This window comes from Daucus carota, chromosome 3, assembly GCF_001625215.2.
Source record: "Daucus carota subsp. sativus chromosome 3, DH1 v3.0, whole genome shotgun sequence".
NCBI classification, from domain to species: Eukaryota; Viridiplantae; Streptophyta; class Magnoliopsida; order Apiales; family Apiaceae; genus Daucus; species Daucus carota.
The window spans coordinates 51,155,130-51,169,361 of NC_030383.2; the positions used below are offsets into that span (position 1 = coordinate 51,155,130).

A 14,232-nucleotide genomic window follows, 5' to 3' on the forward strand; every position below is an offset into this window, starting at 1 on the left:
TCTCCTCCATCTTTCCTGGCTCTCGCTCTCGCGCGCTGTCTCTCTCTGTCGCTCATTTCTCTTTCCTTCTCTCCGTCTCGTCTTTCTCACTGCCAACTCTCTCGAACTTTCAATTGATGAGATGAATTGTTGATTAGGATTCCAGATTTTGGGAAAATCAAAAATTAATTCCAAAAATTGATTAATAGGTGGGAAAGATTAGCGGAGAAAGATAAAAGACACACACAATATGAGCCCACACACAATATGAGCCCAGAAGAAGTGAGAAAGACCTGAGTAGAAACTTCTAAAAGTGGCTGCCTGCATCGGTTCTGTTGAGCATACTTACCCATGGAATACTACTAAACTAGTACTAGTGTGTCTGGAAGCATCGCTGCTGGGAAATAAAGAATTTAATTTTATGGGTTCATGATATGTTTTTGTTTCTTGTTATACTTCATCTCTCTAGAAAATTTTGATGGGTGTCGATTGTTTTTGTTAATTGATTTTGCTTTTGGCTCCGGAAGGACATTTATTTTTCCGCATTTACAATTAATTGTAACTTAATATAATTTGTGTAACTTATTATATAACTTAATATAATTTTAGTAATATTTTTAAAAAGTTACATATGTAGTTGCAAGTATGATTATTCATAGTTGCAGATTTGCTTGCATATGAAAAATCGTATTTTTGTAAAAAGAAATTGAATTATAATATTTTTACAATTTGTTTTCAAAAATGACAATATATTTACAAAAATTCCTTTTTGACTTGGGCATTTATGAAAAAAGCCCATTATATTATTATATTCCCCCTTTTCTTTATAAAATATACTTATTAATATTATTATTTTCCATTCTCGATAACATTAAATAACTCTATTTTTTTCAAAAATCTTAAAAATTCATTTACTCCCCTATTTTTATTATTTATTTTCTACTATTATTATCTACTTTGAATTCCCCTTTTTTAATATTCTCAAACTTCTAATATTTTTATTATTTTACACCCTACTTTACTCATTTTTCTTCTTTTTCCAACATTATTCTACAAATTAAATTTCTACTTAATATTTTCCATATTATGAATCCATGATAACCAAAGTATCCTGTCACCCCCGGCCTGATTCTTTCCGGCCGCTCCCACTCTCCCGTCTCCACTCTCTCACCCTTCGATTTCATTCCCCTCATCTTACATTCTCACTCTCTCTCCCCCTCCCACCCATAATTAAATGACTTTATTTTTTGCTTTCCAACTATTTAATACTCCCTCCGTCTCTATCTATCTGTCCATTTTTAAGAAACTTAAAAATGGACAGATATTTAAGAAAATTTAAATTTGAGAAGAAACTTCTATCAATACCCTTATTTAATGCCTTAATTGTAGAAAAACACTAGTGGGATTACTCCATTATCCAATACAAATTTGATTAATCAGTGAATAATAGTCATGATATTTATAGCTTGAAGAACAAAGTCAAAGACTCTTCATATTATTAAATGAAAAATTTTGCGTTGGTTATATAAATGGACAGATAAATAGGGACAAATTTTACTTCCAAAGTGGACAGATAAATAGGGACGGAGGGAGTACATAAGAGTTTGACTTTTCACATATGCAACTTAATTTAATTGAACTGCAATTCACATTTTTGTACGCATACATACATGTAGGGCTGATTATTCGGTAAAAACCGAACCGAATTACCGAATACCGAAATAACCGAAATACCGAATAAGCTCAAAAACCATAACCGAATAGAGAACCGAATTTAATTCGGTTATTTTACCGAACCGAATTTTTTATTTCGGTTAAAACCGAATACCGAAAAAAAAACCGAAATTTTATAACAATAAATAAAAATCACAAAAATAAGGATGGAAAATCACAAAAATAATGGGGAAAGAAATAATTGTCTCAAGCAATTATCTATAAACAGCAAGTCAGCAACTGTGTGCAAAACAATACAGTAAACGAAGTAATGGAAAAGAAAGAAGAGAAGCGCGACAACTAGACAACTAGGCATTAGACAAACTATTGGTGGCAATTAGCAAGATACTGGGTGAATCGGCAATCGGCAATCGATGATGATGAAGAAGACGGCAAGATGCTGGGTGAGGAGAAGACTGAAGAGAACGAGCCAGTTGAAGATGGCAAGATGCCGTTAAAACTCGAAAGCCTGAAAGTGAAGTCGTGAAGATCTGGTCATTTGAAGTCGGCCGGCCTGGTGTTTGAACTTTAATTGAACTGGGTAGTGATTAGTCTTAGTTGGTTATTATTATATAATAATATATATTACATAAGATATAATATAATATTTATAATATATATTTTCTATTTTTAAATATTTCAGTTATTCGGGTTATTTGGGTAATTCGGTAAAAAAACCGAAAAAACCGAAATACCGAAATAGCCTCAAAACCATAACCGAATTAGGTACCGAAATATTTCGGTTCGGTTAACCGAACCGAAATATTTCGGTAATTTCGGTTCGGTATTCGGTTAACCGAACCGAATGCTCAGTCCTACATACATGACAATGCTACATATCCCAAAAAAATTTCTCAAAAATCTTTACTAAATGATGTGACAAACAAGTGGAATATTATGATCGGATGATTAATGAATCTGCAGGGGATCTCATTATTATGGAAGTGAAAGCAACCAATCACACTTTGGGATAATTTTTTACGGTCTCTAGCATTTTCCATACATATAAAGACCGTTTCTAGAGATACAAATATAGAACAAACCACCATGAGACATGTCTCCTTCAGTCCATAATATTTGGTACTTAATGAATGCAGAGGTATACAGAAGTCCAAAACTTCGCTGTCTAGAGATACATATATAGAACAAACCACCATGCATACTTCGGTCAGTAACATTTGGTGACTAAAGAAGATGTTTGACAAACTACAAGCCCATTTTCTTTGGTCTCGAGTAGGAGGAAGTACCTTTGCGTTCACCTGGCATTGAAATTTGCTGCTGCTTTGATCTTTTCTGTTATTTTCCTCCCTGCTCCTCCTTCCCTTCTCAGCTTCGTCTTTTTTCATTTTCTCCTTCTGCTCCTCCATGGTGGATTTTGATTCTTTTTGTGCTCCAACATGGATGTATCCGAGTCCTTGACTGAGAAAAACATTGGACCCAGCTCAGCCAACCACTCGGGCTCTACTGACGTTGCACACTGGATGTACTCCTTTGTGGTCAAGTTTAACTCGTGATAAACTACATAATCTGGCGTGTAACTCAAACCATACAGAGCACTACTTGGGTACAAGTGGCAAGGCATCCCATTCCTGCAATTAACATATTCCCCAATTCCTTTAAGTCTTGCAGCATTGTGGAAATATGCAGAAAAGATGGCCTTTCTCACAATGTCCCAGTCTGGCCCGCAGGATGTCGGTGGAATTTTAAGGGTCTTTAGAATATCCAGCAGTTGGGACCTCACTTCTCTAGCCTTTTTTAACCCTTTTGAATGCAAATAATGATCATTACACCAGTCCCCACGGTATGAATTACTTTTCCATTGCTGGTAAACATTGAGTAGTGTTAAATGGTCAGACTCTGGCACAAAGAATTTCTCCCTAGCAGCATCACTTTCTTCTGCCCTATCTTTAGGGCTAAAGAACACTGACGGCACTGAAAGCATTGAAACAACGGTCAGGACCTCATTAAGACATTCTAATTTCTCTCCAATCAAGGAGCATCTTAGCTAGAGGTGGATCTAGCGGAAACTCAACCATTTTCCACCCAAGATCAGTTAGACCTTCGACATTGTCAAGAGCACCCAATACCCACAACTGATACATAGAATTTAATATGTTATCTTGGGGTGGTGGATCCATAAAATCAAGATCCAGTAAATTATCTACTTTGAGAGACTTGAGCAACAAAACAACATTTCCAAGGTTTGTCCTCTGGATTTATGGAACTGGACTGGGCAGAAGTTCATTTTGGTATGCAGTTTCCGTGTAGAGGCGATAACAAGTACCAGGCCCAGTTCTTCCAGCACGCCCAGCACGCTGATCTGCAGCTGCACGGCTTACAGGCAACACTTGGAGGGCGTCCATACCCATTCGTGGATTGTACACCTTCATCTTACCATAGCCTGAGTGAATGACATAAAATATACCATCTACAGTCAAAGATATCTCTGCAATGTTGGTGGCTACAATGCATTTCCGAGCCCCATCTTCTGCTTTCTGAAATATCTTAGCTTTCAGGTCAGCAGGAAGCTGAGAATATATAGGAAGTATCAACAGCTTGGAGACTGCTTGCTTTGAAGTAGACACAAGCTGTTCCATCCGTTCTGAAAGGGCATAACAAGCTGCCTCAATCTCATCTTGACCGGTCATAAAAATGAGTATGTCACCTGGAGCACTGGTTACGTGTAAGGTCATGGCCTGCTTTACTGCAGCTTCCATGTAATCTTCACAAGGACTCTTACTGTATAAGGTTTGCACAGGAAATGTTCTTCCTGGTATATGGAAAATTGGTACACTGCAAAACACGTGCCAATGAATTCCACGTAAGTACAGAAGCAATTGATAAATGATTATATTATCCAATTGAATTAAAACAATAACATTACCTTCCAAAAACAGTGAGAATTTTTCAGCATTTAAAGTGGCAGATGTCGCTATAAGCTTAAAATCACACCGTCTGGGCAACAACTTTTTTAAGGATCCCAAAGAGCACGTCTGTGTTTAGTGACTTTTCTTGCGCTTCATCCATTACAACGACACTGCAGTTCCATAAAGAAACAGTTAATTTCTATGTACACTGTAACAACATACAAAAAAAAAAAAGGTACTCTGTACAAGATTGCAGTCCAACTTCATACTGATATTTGTCAAGATCAGCATCTTTGAGAGTCTCACGCAAGAGCACACCATCAGTCATATACTAGCCAAAAGTAGAATAGTGTAAGTGACATAGCAAGACAACTTCAAGAACTGATTTAAAGCAATTCTACAAACCAGTCAGGGCTGATTAGTCAATTGCATGATATACTGCCACATATTTGCAGCAGAACTGAGAATTTACAATCTGCCGCAACATCAAGAGAGGTAACATAAACATTCTCGTTTTAAAAAACTGCATGTGATGCAGCTTTTTTATACTTCATTTTGAATGAATCAGACAGGTCCAAATAGAGCTGCATCCATCTTAATCATTACAGTGTTTGGCCCAGTCACATCCTCAAAACATATGGCATAACCAACTAGCCGCCAAGTTGAGTTTCCATCTCTTCGCTAACTCTTTTGGCAACACTCATTGCATCCACACGCCTTGGTTGAGTGCAGCCTACTATACCATTTGTGGTGTATCCATCCTCGTGCAGATACTGCCAAGAATTTCCAAAATTTTGCACAAAAATAAGCAAAAGGTACCCACATAATAAAATATTTTGTGTAAGGCTTCTGAGAATACCTGGGTCAGTTGTGTGGTCTTCCCGGAACCAGTTTCTCCAACTACCACAACCGCCTGATTTTCTCGAACTACCTATTCAACATTATGCAGAAATTTTTCTGAATTTCAATTTCATGTTGGAATAACAAAGTTCAGATGGAAAAACATAAAAGAAACAGAATTTCAATGGTACGCCTTACAATAAGAAAGGAAAATGATCAACATAGTTATTCATAGAAGTGAAACGGCATTAACCACTTTTCATGAGACCTATGTCAGTGTATCAGTTACGCCTTTCAATTGATAGGAGTTCTGAACTGATCCGATCCGGTCCAAACTCCAAAGAATTATAACTGGATATGGATTTATCTAAAATATATTTGACCCTATAGTGGCTCTATGATCGTGATGTGTATCATTGTGGTATGGTAGAGAGAATACTTCCCATTTTATGTGCAAGGCTAAGGATGTTACTCTCTACCCAAAGAGTACTGAAGAAAATGAATAAATCTAGTGTTTCCGTGAGCAGTAAGCAGCGGATCTCCCCTTCTTTTTCGAAAGCTGGTGGCCGCGTGTGAATTCTTTCAGGACAGAGGGCAGCCTCATTCAACATTGTTGTTTACTCTGATCCAGTCGAGATTGATAGAACCTAAAATGGATGAAACACGTGATCGGATCCGATAATAATGCAATCCAATAAGCATGATTATGGATTTGATATGATCTGATCGTTGAAGAACCCGATCCTAATATACACAAGTATATTTTTATTTTTATACATGATGTATATTAGAAATATCAAAATTTCAAACCTAGTTGTTCTTGAAAAGTAATTATATAGTTTAGATTGATAAAAGCTTGTACTTTCTAAGTTGAAAACTGAATGTCTGTAGAGGGAGGCAGTTCATGCATAACAAATATTCTAATTGACTAATGTTCATAAAGTTTTGTGTTTAATGTTTACAATTGAATATATAGGCTTTTACTAAGTTACACGAACTAGGGTATGGTTGTCCTACACGGGTACGGATCCAAGTGTCCGACCCTCAGTTTTTTGAATATTAAGATTGTTGGATGTGAGTCCGAAATCGGACACAGGTGTGGGACTCGACATATAAGCTTGAACATAAGGGATAATTTAAATGTTTTTGATCCATTTTACATGTTAAAAGGTAGGTGCTAGTGTATTCTACAATTAAATTTATACACGTTACATATGTCATAAAGTCAAAGGAAATCATAGAAAACATCACATATGGACCTTACACTTTATGAACGAACAAGTTGTTGTAAGGTCTATTATATCATTCTGAACTTAGGTTGTTACAAGATGAAGTGTCCGGTCCCAAAAATAAAGATCTTACTAAAATCTTATCCCCACCCATGTCATGTCCGGCCAACTCGGTTATTAGGCCAAAACCGAAGAGTCCTGGTAATATGAGGGTTTTTTCTCTTAATCATTCAAAAAATTTATCATTAACATTGGCCAATACACACTAGCTAATAAATATTTTTAATTCTTGGTGTTAGTACAAGATAACGAAGTGTTTTTCGTTGTCTCGATGATAATCTGTACTTCATTAATTTGAGCTTTATTTATCAAAAAAAATAAGTTGGGTTGGATATCCAATCCGATAACCGATACTCCAAATGGAGTGGTAAAGGATTCGTCTTTAAAAAATCCGACGCTTTATCTGATCAGATCCAAAAATTTACAATGGATATGGATTCAGATTGATCCGATCCAGATCCAAACCCCCATCGACAGTCCTATTATAGTGAGTAAAAGTAGAACTTGCAAAACTATCAAAGAAAGAGGTGCAGTCGTGCAAGAGCTTACTACAATTCATCTACGGTATCAAAAAAGATATTCACAGATTTGACATGTATGGAAAAAATTAGAGCATAAAGTAGCATTTCTAAAACTGTAAACATCTACCTGCAGTGAAACCTATATAAATTAATCAATGTGGTCAATAGTTTCTCAACAAAACCAAATCCAAAATAGATGGACAGAACTTAGAAGATCAACCAGAGAGATGCAAGTTTTGCTCACGAATATAAGGAAGAAGTTCAAACCTGCAATAATTCATCCCTTACAGAATATATGGGAAGATACTGACGCTGTTGAGATAGTGTCTTCGACTTTGCAAAATCACTCACCGCCTCTTTAGATGCTGAGCAAACTTAGCATCCTCTTTAAAATCAACTTCACCATCATCACCCACTACAGCAGTATCTGCGTCAACCTAGCATTATCCAACACAAAAAATTTCAGAACCAGACAACAGCTCAATGCAAAAGATAACATAAAAATTGTCAAATTTCGATAGATGCCGTCTTAAATATGTCTATTCTAATCATGTAATTTATGTGACTTCTGAGTTGCATAGTTTAACTAAAATCGTGCCTCCTCGGCCATATCCAAATAACAGTCGTTATACAGCTAACTCTGCATACCTCCTAACTAGATCATCTAGATACATGTTCTACCCATACCTGAGGCTTTACAAACTAAACCAAACACAACATGCTATAGACACACGCACATTAAAAACCTACAATGTCTATACAAACTGGACAAAGACAACATGCCATTACAGTTGATTGGTTTTTACCTGTGCTCAGCAGTCTTCTCAACTCCAAGGATATCACCAAGTTTTGATCTAGCAAGCTCCCAAAAACGTTGATGTGATTTGTTCATACTTTGTTTTTCATGAACTTCACGCACCAAAGTGGAACCTTTCCGTGATATTATAGCCATATCAGACGTAGGATCTTTAATTGGCAATGGCATTACTGGTTCTGCCTGCTTCGTCAAAACAATTCTTCCATCCACAAAACGTGGCTTTATATCTTTACACGGAAAAAAAAAGCATCATATATTAGGTTGAAATTGCATATCCTTGGGTGGAATAATAAATCACTGCATCAATGACAAAAGCTTTGCCATATGATTTCCATACCATGAACAAGGAGAATTACTTTTCTTTCTTCCTCGTTATCAAACTCAGTCTGCACCTCAGTTCCTCTAACAGCTCCGAACCTTAGTAGTTGTCAATCCTCTTATTGAGCATTATCGGCAGTGAGCTGTGACAACTTCTTGCTCTGTGCAAGTGACATCTTGGTACCATCTCTCCGAACCTGTATATGGTTATAGACAGACATTGCCGTTAAGATGCCAGCTATGATCGTACCAATAATTGGTAACAAAACATATGTAGTGAAGATGTAAACTTGAGACACAAAATTTAATGCAGCACGATGAACTGAAATAGCTAATCGTTTCTATATTATGTTATTATATAGACATAGTCATAGACTTATGTGTAACTAATTATAACTAGCACGTAACTTGCGTGAAGCACAGTCGAGCATATATAGATTATATATAGTTTATTAAATTTGATTTAAAACAACAGGTAGTTTGACAAAAATCTATATTTCATAATTCTTTCTATCGATACTTTTTTTAGTTTTTTACTTTTTAAAATGTAAATCTCAACCTATTATCACTATTAGGTGTAAGCTATAATTCTCTGTTAATTTGTCATTGTAGTGTAGTAGTTAATAACTTTATTTAGATTTAACATAAATAATAAATTATTATTCTCATAGTATTCCATAATATATATTAATAATAAAGACTTTTATTTAGAATTTGGTGAGTAAATATTAAGTGGAAATAAAAATATATTAAGCTTTTATATACAATATCAATTTCATTTAAATATGATATTTCATTCAATATTTAGGTATACCAGGAATTAGATTATCTGGTGCAAAAAAGTACCTACTTCCAATTTAAATAGGACTATAAAAAAGTAACATATTTGTAATATTAATACTCTCTCCGTTCCTAAATGTTAGTCGCTTTGACTTTGTGCACGTTTTGAGGTGCGATAAAAACGTATTTTTACATATTATTTTTCAAATTTTCTTTTTGTAAATAAAAATATAGATGTTAAACTTTTATTCAAAAAAAAGAAAATTTGAAAAATAATACGTAGAAGTATGTTTTTTGTACACCTCAAATTACGTGCACAAAGTCAAAGCAACTAACATTTAGGAATGGAGGGAGTATCATTTAATATAGGCTTAATGACCTTTTAACCCTCAAAGTTTGGAGGGTTGTTCCGAGTTGGCCTCGATGTTTCACCTCGTTCGATTCAACCCTCCAAATTTCCCAAATGTACCTTTTCACACTTATACCTGTATGATTGGAAAAAAGGGTATATATCGGAGGGTAAAGTAGACAAATCCTAATGTGGGTAAACTGTGAGGGCATAAGGGTTAAAAGGTACAACCCTCCAAACTTTGGGGGCTAAAAGGTAAACACTTATATTTGCTTCTTCAACTCATGCGTTCAAACACCTATTCCTCTTATTACAATGGCTTCACATTTTCTCGAAATACTTGGCTTTTCTCTGCTTTTTTTTTTTTTGCCATCTTTGTCAATGGAGATCCCACGGAGGATGTTAGCTTCACATTATCCCAAATTTTTGGCTCTGGAAGATTTGGTATTAGGAAACTAAGAACATCCCGCTTTACTGCACATGTCTTGCAAGTTGCAAGTCAAATCTTATTCCTAGATCTGTTGTACAACTTCCAAAACAAACCCCAAAACAAACCCGAACACAACCACGGTAGGCCATGCCATTTAACAAGGTCATTAGGTATTAGAAGATGATAGAAGTTTAGACATAGCTTGAGCCAAAGATTTAAGCTTACAAGCCCTCTAAACATAAAACCAGCAATAATCGTCTTCCTCACACCTTTGATCAAGTGCAAGATAAATTGATACTAATTACGAAATCAGGCATGTACGTGAACCGACCCTAAGGCTACCAAACGAAACACAGCTAGCCCTGATCAGGCCACAGAACTTGCGAGCATAGCCTTTGGAAAAATCACAAAAAAAAATCAAATCAGTTCCTAACATGCTAGAAAGGTGCAAATAGAAACCCCAACATTGTGAAGAAAATAGAAAAGCAACACAATGGAACATTCCACACTTGCAGAGCTGGATATTCATCCAACGGCCAGAAGGCTGTATGTTGTTTAACCCGTCCCTGACATACGTATGCCAGGGACCTGGACCCTTAATATTAATAGCTTTTCTTTATGTTTCATATCTGTTTTTGGTTCATTCATACATGCCGACTGAGATACCAGAAGCAAGCCGAAAGGAATATTGTGGCTTCCCCAGAACATAGTGCATACCTACAAAACTACTAATATTGTGCTTAATTACTAACATATATGAGGTCTAAATTTATACATAAAACTTTGCTTAATAACCTTTCAGCACTCAAAGTTTGGAGGGTTGTACCTTTTAACCCTTATGCCCAAAGTATACCCATATTAGGATTTGTCTACCTTACCCTCCGATTTATACCGTTTTTTTCAATCATACCGGTATAAGGGGTAAAAGGTACATTCGGGAAACTTCAAGGGTTGAATCGAACGAGTTAAAACATCGAGGCCGACTCGGAACAACCCTCCAAACTTTGAGTGTTAAAAGGTCATTAAGCCTTTAATATATATAAATAAGAGTGAAACTATCATAAATTCATAATACTAATGGTGCCAAATATAGATGGATTGTCTTTATGTGTAAAGAAGATGAGTATCAGCTATAGAAATTATACACCTATATTACTAAATACTAATCACTAACAAAATTTAGTTGATAGATATTGGCATACACATTCTAGAATTAGGATAATTAGGTTAGTAGTTATCATTTACTTAGAGTAGTTTCCTATTCGAAAGAAGTGTACTGGTGATTTAAGTTTTAAGATCTCTACATATATTCATGTAAATTCATTTAAAATGGTCGATTGTATTTAATACAATTTCATTAACAAATGGTTGCGTTTCATAGCCTTCTGAGACAACTGTACTTCATCCATCTTATTTGAAGATAGAAAGCAATAACAGTATTCAGAATACAACAAAACTACAACATAAAACTTAAAGGGGTTCACTTTCTTAATAATCCAAAAACCAGTTAAAAAGAGAAGTAAGACAGTAACTGCTCTTGCCCCTAAACGTTCTATAAAGTCTGGTATATATAAAAAAACAAGTTCAAAGACTTAAAAATTACCAGCTTCTTGGCCAACTCTGTTTCCTTCTTAAAAGTAGCCTCATCGCCGAGAAAAAATGATGATTTGTCTTCATCAAACATTGTATTTCCTTCCTCCCTATCATACCTACAAAAGAATAACACAGCAATATATGAAAGAAAGTGGATAAAAAGTTACAATGGAAGCACCAATTCCACTTGAGTAGCAGCTTGTTTCAGAAAACAATGTGTTCAACTAAGTTACTAGCTTCTACCTGTGTGATCATTCAAGTAACTGATTACTGAAACTACTACTGAACTATAATTTGATTCACTTTGCAGGATACAATTTACAAAATTAGATGAACAATCTAAAAGTTTAATAACACTCATGTACAGATTCACAAAATTACACATCATCAATAAATTGTGTCTCTACATTATGAAACTTCTGCTGAATGATTATTTCAAAATCATGTTTAAACTTTTAAACTCCTTTAACATTGACTGAAGACAATTGTACAAACTTCTAGAGAAATTGCATTCTATCTCAAATTTATATAAAAACTATCTAACGAAATGACAGCGACTACAAGCAGAAAAAAGTCTTTTCGAAGAAATCCAAGGCAGAAAAATTAATAATATATACGGACTCACATTAAGATGCCAAGAGCGCACAACACCTTCTTTATGATAAATGACTTGAAAACTGTAGAAGGCATGAAAGTCGAGTTGTAATCTAATCTACTAGTCATAACGCATAACTCCTCACATGCTCTCTAACAACAAAAAAAAACATCATTCGCATACAGGTCTGACCTAATTTATCTTAAGTTGCTTAAGTTTTATAAATTTTTACTTCAAGTAATGGCCAATTACTTGAGTAAACTAAACTCTTCACATTCAAATTTACGAACCAAAAGTATGCACGCCCTCTAAAAGTTTGATTTGTTCTATATATAAAATAAAATGAAGACTTCATATCTAACAAAAACAGCCACATGACCCATGTTTATATATATATATATATATATATATATATATATATATATATATTGATTAAAGATTAAACAAATTACCATGCACGGTCGGCATTATATTCCATCTCTAAACGCATATTTTCAGTAATTTCTTGGTTATCGTTGTTGAAATAATCAGCATCATCTTCTGGAGCCTGACAGATGGAAAAGGTAATGGAAATATAATCCTTACAGACAGGTAAAAGACATCTGTATATCAATTTGAAATGAAAAATATTTAAATAGCCACACAAGGTATTTATAGTAAAAAGCTCTTACCTCGGACTGCTGTGAGTTCTCTGCAGAAAAGGGTATTTGCGGCCTTGAACCATATCTTGAGTTTGAAGATTTGACTGATGATCCTGATGCTCGTATTGGAACAGGAGAGGGAGCAACGCTATCCCGGGGAGAAGCAGGACCTGTTTCTAGGATTTATATATGTGTGTAAATTTCAAATGCTGAGAAGAATGTAATACCAAGCCTTTGATATTAAATTATATTTGCCTGCATTTATTCATATCCGTAGTAATAAATGAAAACCAGCAGGCTTATGCAAAGTATTTCAAGTAGTGTAGTACAGATAACAAACAGTCATACATATCATATGTATGTACAGAAACTTACATACAGCTCAATAATACAAAAGTTAGGAGACAAGAAAATAAGGAATACATCATCCAACTATGAAGACGCAAAGTATAAATAAGCAAATACTAATAATGAACTAAGAAGCATCAATACATCATTTTCTCATAACATTTAACTAGAAAAAAGATTGAGCAGATAAAGGATCATACCAGAAGAGTAAGAACTGTGGCGCCTCAGCCATGGAGAAACCAATCGTACATCAGGAGATGCTCCAAGCAACATAGGGGCTGGTGAAGGTTGATGTCTCCTGCTGCCACCAGGACGACTATCCCTGTATGGTGTATCTTCCCATTCCCATCTGCCACTATCCCAGTCAGATCTGTCTAAATAGAACAATAAGTTATAATGTTAAAAAGAGAGCTGAATTTAGCTCAAAAGCAACATTGTATATTTATTGCATTGACGTATTCTTTAATACCCTCTAAAACGTGAAAGATATACAATTTGTATCCTTTAAATTGAAAAGAGTAGAATTTATCTATTAATTTTACAAAACCCCAGAATAATATAATATCAAATTTAACTCCATTCAAAATTTCAACATTTTGGTTTAATCCTACCAAAGACATCTTAGGTAAGTCTCGGTTCATTGGAAGCATACCTGGTGTACCCCGAGCATCATATCTCCCTGGAGTACCCCTAGAACCTTCATATCTGCCTCTCTTCCTCTCAAGCTCATTGTTGTACTGTCTATTGTGACGATAACACCCATCTTTGTAACTGTCCACTTTTTTGCCTCTATCATGTCTCCTTCATGACCGGCTATCACTTCTAGGGTCCTCTCTATAGTCTCTTCTAATCCTAGAATTATCAGCTGCTTCATATCTATCATGCCTAGAATTCTGATATCGATCACTTTTAGAGCTTCCATGAGAAGTGGCTGGTGTCTTGCTTAAAGAAGTAACGTAAACGATAATAATTAAAATGTATTAGCTTCATTACAATCTCACCAAACCAAGCAATAAAAGAAACTCTCATGGTAGTAAAGCAATTACCATGCACATTTACTTTTTACTTGGGACAGTGTGAGCATTTATAAAATTCTATGACAAAAAAACTCCCTCTATCCCATTTTTATTTGCTTGTCCCAAGGCTCCAAGA

General features: G+C 35.2%; 1 pseudogene; it reads right to left on the reverse strand.

Moving 5' to 3' along the window:
• Positions 1-2,580: 2,580 nt before the first annotated feature.
• LOC108214787 (pre-mRNA-splicing factor ATP-dependent RNA helicase DEAH7-like) lies at positions 2,581-14,109 on the reverse strand (annotated as a pseudogene).
• Positions 14,110-14,232: the final 123 nt, after the last annotated feature.